Consider the following 7,521-nt stretch of genomic DNA (forward strand, 5'->3'; position numbering starts at 1 on the left):
TATATCATCCATGGAGCATTTATATAATAGAAGAGTTTTGAAATTGTAGAGGGTTTCTGTAGTAATTTAATCTATTGAAATTATAGAGTCTAGGGACAAAAATTTTATTCTAAATTTGTAAACTTGTCTTTATTATAATAGATTTTTTTTTTTGAAAGGTTCTTCAAGTGATTTTACTTTAGGACAAGCTGTTCTACTAGTTTTATCTTAATAACTATATTGTGTGTTATGTTATTTTCAAATGCTTATTTTGTTTTATTTACACAATATTGGAATTGTTTGCATAACTATATAAGTACCTTACGCAGTCCAAAAAAAAAATTACTTGGCTATTATTGTTTAACCAGTGCTTTTGAGGGTCTAGCAACCCAGCATTTGATTTTTTTTTTTTTTTTTTTTTTTTTTTTTTAAAGATGTCGGAGACAGGACTTGCAGGAAAAAAAAAAAAAAAAAAAAAAGCTTCGTCAGTGGAGCAACACGATTGGAGGAAGATGAGTTTATGGGGGAGTAAACTGGACACACGTGTGGATGACCCATCAAAATACAACAAAGCAAATCACAATTGTATAATTAATGAGAATAAATTGTCTTTTTGGGATCCGCTTATTTTGCTGAAACTGAATCTTTTTTACTAAAAGTACTATAAATAAAGGTAAAAATTAACTAAAATAGTACAGTAAGATCCATGAATAATACTAAAAAGTATAGTAAGGTCATGAATAATAGCAAAAATAAGCTGGGTTTTTAAACTAAATCCAAGCGCATACAAAGTTAAAGAGAAGAACAACGTAGATCGAGATTTATGTGAAGAAAACAAGAAGATTATGGATATTTTGGAAAATTTATAGTGTATCGGTTGGATTTAATCCTGACGTTTTGTTTTCCTAAATAGTTTTGTACTACTATTTTGAGACTTGTTTTCATTTTATAAATTCTCTATGGCATCGGTGAGAATATTCGTATAAATATAGGAAACCTTATGCTATAGAACTTTTTGAGTGTACGTGCTTGTTACAATATTAATTTACTTTGGTTTATTTATTTATTTGGTAGAATAGGTACCGAAATTAGCAGGGGCATTATCAAAATTATAATTTTAGAAGGATTTTCTTTTTTAAAAAATTAAATAATCTGATATATGGATTATTTGCTCATAAAAAAGGTTTGGTAATTGAAGCATCAAAATATAAAAAATAGTAGAGAAAATCATTAGATCTAATATTTTAACATATAAAAAAAAAAAAAAAAATCATCCAAGGGATATAATTTCCCACATAATTTCTTTCTATTTGTAATTAGTGGCACTTTTTTTTTTTTTTGAATTATTACCATCTTTTAATTTAAAATTTTCGTATTCAAATTATTTTAGTAATTATCTAATTGTTGGAAGAAGAGCAACTAAAAGAAACAAGTCAAACAGCTAAGAGTTAGATTTTATAGGGCAAAAAAACAAGGGGGAAAAAATGATTATATAACCTACAATTTTTTTTTCCCTAGTACAATTGTATAACACCAAGATCTAGACTATTCGTAAAAGTAAACTACAAAATCTTATCAAAAAAATAAATGTCAATTCATAGCATGCTTTCGATTGCTCAATAAATTTTGTAAGTAAATGTTATTTATTTTAGGATTAGAATTTTTATCGTCTTTTTTTAATACAAGATAGAAATTTTTCTTTAACTTAATCAAAGTATATATGAATGTGAAGTTTTCTCCTAGAGACTTGAATCCCGATCCTTACCTCCCACTTCACAGGAACTTTATACTTGTAGAGTAACCATCAAATTAAAGGTGCACAATAACTTATGAGTTCTTGAGTATAATAAAAAAATGTTTCATCAATAATAGAGCATAATGAAGAAATTGGGGAGTAGAAACCTTTGGAATAATAAAGAAACTAATTAAAGACAACCTTTCTCTTAATTTTCTGTTTTTCTTTTTAATCTGCTTTTCTTTTTCTTTTTCTTTTTCCCTGCAGCATGTGAGAGAGAAAAGACAGTTGGTGGGTGAGGTAGGTTGCCTCCCAAGGCAGGGTCGGATAATAGAAGTGTTTATGTCTCAAGGATCATGCCTCACAAACAGCCATTTCTCCCATCTATCCGATTCAAATCCAAAGCAAGAATAAAGAAAGCAATTTTTTAAAGGGTCAAACCACATCTAGTAAATACACCATGTGAGATATCCCACTAAGGTCCCAACATACCCAAAGACACTTTTGTGTTATTAGGGGGAGGCACCCTTTTTCATAAATTTAAAGACTTGCATGCATTCACTATAGATATTTCGCTTTTCCAACCTGCTAAGTTCATTGTATCTTTCTCCGACACATTCTTTCTATTATTTCATCCTCTTCTTTGATGAGATAAGTTTAAATATTCTTTGTGAGTGATAAAAGGGTATTATTATGATTCGTGTAACAGATAGTACTACACAGCAACTATAGCAAACTCTTATGTGTTTCGTTAACTCACCCAATATCGATCTAACACATCTCCATGCCCTAGAACTTTCATAACGAAATACTTGATTTTTTACTATAGTTTACATTTCAATCTTTTTTCATTTTTGCCTTTAATTATACGTTTTCATATTAATGCAGTTGTCTATTTCCATTAGTAATTTAGTGACATTTAGGGATAACATTATATAGATGACGGATCTTAATAGACTCTACTTATCTAATATACTTAATGATCAAAAATTATTAACAGAGTTGGATGGCAAAGCTAATAATTTGAACAACATAACTACTATGAAAATAGAATCAAACATGATGAGCCAAATGAAAAATCCAAATCATAAAGGACCAAAAAAAGAAAACAATCCCAAACTTTAAGGGCCAAAGTATACTTTTGCCTCATTATTTCAGTATTGGTTGAGCAACAAAACATTTACATCTGGCTTTGAATTTGTGCTTTTAGCTTGAGAGAAACAAAATTACTACATTAAATATTAGGCTTAAGGTAACGGAGAAACACAAAAGTTATTTAGCAATAAAAGCAATCATATATATAGGGTTAATGTCAAGTTACTTTAAATAATATTATAACACCTATAACACTTAATAACTTTTTATTAAATTAGTATTTTGAAAATCCCACCATAAATTATATTCTCTCTATGTTATTAAAAGTTAACATACATGATAAATTTTGTGCCAATCGAATTTTTTTATAATTATTTTCTTATATAAATCTTTTATGCATAATGTTAAAATATAAGAACTTAAAATTTAAACATTGTATACATGTTATTATCTTGAAATTTTGCAAATAAAAAATGTATAAGAAAATCATATAATCTAATAATTAATTTGTCAAAATTCACATTTAATTAATATTACTTAAAATTACACTAAACTAGTTATAACGCGAATACTACATATATATATATATATATATATAAAAATAAAAGATTCAAATCATTTAATATATTAACTAAAGAAAAGAATGCCGACTACTCATTTTTAAACAAAATAATAAATGAAGATAAGGTCAAATGAGCTAAGAGTTTAATGAGATTCATTTCTACAATACGTATGATGAATCATAAATACAAACTATAGTCAACGACTTTGTTGGTTAGTTTGTTAGATTGGATTTTGCCAAAATTGCCCAATTTAAGAGGACAGGTGGACACAGATCTTGGACCAAAATTCTTCACCGACGTCGTCCCTTATGCTAGGTGATATATATATACACACACACACAATTTGGACAAAATTTTTAATTAGGTTTCTCAGTTCAAGTTTGCTATATATATTTTTTTTTCTAAAGCGTCATATTATTTACGACACAAGAGAAGAGCTAACCTTTCATCTGATCAACATCTCATAAATCATACAAAATATGCCAAGTTTATGGAAAATTAACTTAGATAAGTTTTAATGTGGAAATCCAACCAAAAAAAGAAGGAGAATCTCGATTATCGGTTTAACATAATACTTTTGACTAGTTTATTAGGGTACTTATTAAATAATGGACCATTCCTAAAGTTTAAAAACTTGATTAACTAAATTTTTTAAAGTTATTATTACTAATTGATTTTTTTTTCTCACAGTTGATTTGTTTAACCAGCAATATTAAATAGAGTATTTTTTTAAAGTTATAATAATAATAATAAAAAGAACAAGAACAAAGTCGCTAATAAGTTAACTTGGAAACCATCCACATACTACCGTAATGACCACACTCAAAATGGTAGAATTCATGCCATGTTTGCGAGTAATATTAAGACCACAACTTTTTTTATAACTTTTGTTACAATTTATCTGTGACAAGTCATGAATAGTATAGTTATAGATCCCGTCACTTTTACTCCATTTTTACTCCATCACTTATAACTTAACATATGAACAAATTGTGGTAAAAATAGTAAACATTTTTCCATTGCCTTCACGGCTAACAAGAATTGTTTGCTCTTGGTCCCATGTTCCTAAGCACTTGTTGACCGCTTTCGGCCCACAGTCCAACTCTGGATAGTTCAAAAGTCATATAAAAGACAAATTATTGGGCCTCTAATGGAAATAAGGATTTAGGCAGCCCATCAACCATGAAAAGGTTGTCTAATAGCATAAAAGACCCAAATTTTGGGTTCGAGGCGCCAAGGCTAACCCAAACTAGAATGGGCAAAATTTAATCCGGACTCAATTATCCACCTGAACCCAAACGAAAAGGTAGGATATGGATCATAGGATTTAGTATCTTGTTTTAGTCCAACAAACCGATACTAGACTTGCTCATCAACTATTTACTATAAAATTTTAAACTGAATTTTTTAATAGTATCATTTTCAATTTTTAAGTTATATATATTTGTTGTAGATAAAATCATAAAAATACTAATGAAATTAATCATCAATTTGGCAAGCAATTCTCAAATATAACAAATGTTAGGGTCGGATCCACTATTAACGTTGAGTAGTTTTTTTTTTTTTTTTGCATAAGTTCATTAAAGATATTCTTTTTAATTATTTACTTTTTTTTCTTTACCTAACATGTTATATTTTACTTTTAAAATTGTATATATTGTATAAGTTTAGATTAGTTTTTTATTTTAAAATTTTTATTTTATTTGCATATGTTCAATTTTTTGAAAACCTCCTCTTCTTCTTCTTCTTCTTTTTTCCCTTTAGGCTCCGTTTGTTTCGACTTCAAACGGAATTCAGAAATTCTTTTCCGGAAAATAGCGTGTTTGGTAGGTTAGGAAAATTCGGTCAAACTGAAAATATTTTCAGTTTGACCGTAAAATAAGGCTTCTGAGGCGGAAAACGATTTCAGTCGTTATTTTCACTTCAAATGAATTCCGTGGCTTGCAAAACGCAGAGAGAGGGAGAGAAAAAACAGAACACAACACGCGAGATTGTCACACCCAGTGCTCCGATCCGGCGAACGATCCGGCGAACGAGCGATCGAACCTCACAACCAGAGCGCCGCGAAGATCGCGCCGTCGCGAGATCGCCTTCGACCGAGATCGCGATCGACGGCGCGATCTCGCGATCTCGCGACGCGTCGATCGCGATCTCGCGCCGTCGCGAGATCGCGATCTCGCGACGCGTCGATCGCGATCGACGCTTCGCGAGATCGCGCCGTTGATCGCGAACCCAGATTCGTCGTCCCTGATCGCCGCAGTCGCAGCACCAATTCGTCGTCCCCGATCGCGATTTGACCGGAATATGATTTTTTTTTTTCTGGGTTTTATTTGTGTTTTGGTGTTCTGTATGATTTTGATTTTTGGTGTTGTTGGGGAGGTGGTGTTGCCGGAGTGTGCTGCCGTGAGTTTGGCGGAGTTTGTAGGAAAATAACATTTTCAACCATACAATCAAACACCAGAAAATATTTTTCACAACATTTTCCATAATGCAACCAAACACTTACAAATATTTTCCTTTCCGGAAAATAACATTTCCGGAAAATAAATATTTTCCGGAAAATTACTTACATGAAACAAACACAGCCTTAATTACATTTATAATTTTTCCAACTTTCAACAAACAAATAAATGAAATTTTAGCAAAAAGTTAATCCAAAACCACACTTAGTTTATAGGTGATTTTAACCTTATTTCATGTTTAATGTATTATAGGTATACACATTTTATTATAGGTGATTTTAACCTTATTTCATGTTTAATGTATTATAGGTATACACATTTTATTTTTCTTATTTTGTGAAATAAATTATTAGACTGGTAAATTATTAAAATTAATTATTGAATTATAAACTTCAGACATTATTCAACTTTCATCTTTGACAGCCATTTTTGTTTTTGTTTTATTTACAATAAAAGAAATGTGAAAAAGAGGTTACAAATTATGTTAAATTTATATATAGCCACCCATTTTAGTCTAACAAGTTTCTGATCCTTAATTGATCAAGTCAAACCCAAACCTAATTGACCCAACTCGTTTTGCTAGGTTTTGAGGAACGATTCAATCATAAATGTACTAACACATTTGGGTGAAGGTGCTTACTCTTCACCTAAATTATATTTAAGAGCATTTAGTATCACGCTCTCTACTTCACAGTTTTTGCTAAATTTATCTCCAGACACCTTGATTTAAACTTGAGAGCCTTTAGAACACATACATGTGCGCGAACACACACACACATATAATGAATAGCACATTGTCCTATTGAATGAGGTACTAACAAGTTACTTTTGCTAAACTTTTTTCCCCTTTCTAAAGCTTTCTCATGAGTGCCATTTACAAGAAACCCAAACCATCATTCGTAGTTGATAGTCCAACCATCTATTCAACCACAACCCCCTCCCCCCCTCAATTTTAGGCAATTGATGATAGGTTTGATGCTCAATTGTTTTTTAATGGTGTTTGGCAACTAATTTGTTGTATTGGGTTCTAAATTTATGTAAGGGGTTTTTACTGTTAAGATTTTAGCCATCATTTTTGTTTAATTCAATTAAATTATTGCTAAATTAGAGAAAACTTGGTTCAATGAGCTATGATAGGAAATTGCATCTAGTGAAATTTACAATATGAGCTTGAATTAACTAAATATATAATATGGATTGTGGATTATAGTGAGTTGAGGATTATGGATTATAGCTGTAAGGACCCGATTTGCTCCCAGAGCTCAAATGAAATGGTCCAAGGCCCAAAGAGCCCAAAACAATGAATTTATAGAGAATGGGCTTGAAACTGAACTTTCGATGAATTAGGTTGACAACAATCACAGTAGGCTAAGTGTTACTAGAAAGTATAAACAAGCAATTTAGGGTAAGGAAAGTCCTCATTGACAAAGTCCGAGGAAGGTTGTTCTTATGTATTTCTCTTAGACTAACCACAATTACAGTTCTTGAGTGTACAGTGATCTTTCTACAGATTATCTGATGATCCCATTGTAATGGGGTTTTTCTTCTTTATATTCCCCTTCCTTACTTCATCTTAGCCCTCCACGTGTAGATCAAATTGCTGACTTTGATACTTGTCTCATTAGTACTTTTCTGAAGTTTTTGTAGGTAGCTGTAAGACTGAAGATTACTGTTTATATATCACTTC

This window comes from Quercus lobata, chromosome 6 (genome assembly GCF_001633185.2).
Source record: "Quercus lobata isolate SW786 chromosome 6, ValleyOak3.0 Primary Assembly, whole genome shotgun sequence".
NCBI classification, from domain to species: Eukaryota; Viridiplantae; Streptophyta; class Magnoliopsida; order Fagales; family Fagaceae; genus Quercus; species Quercus lobata.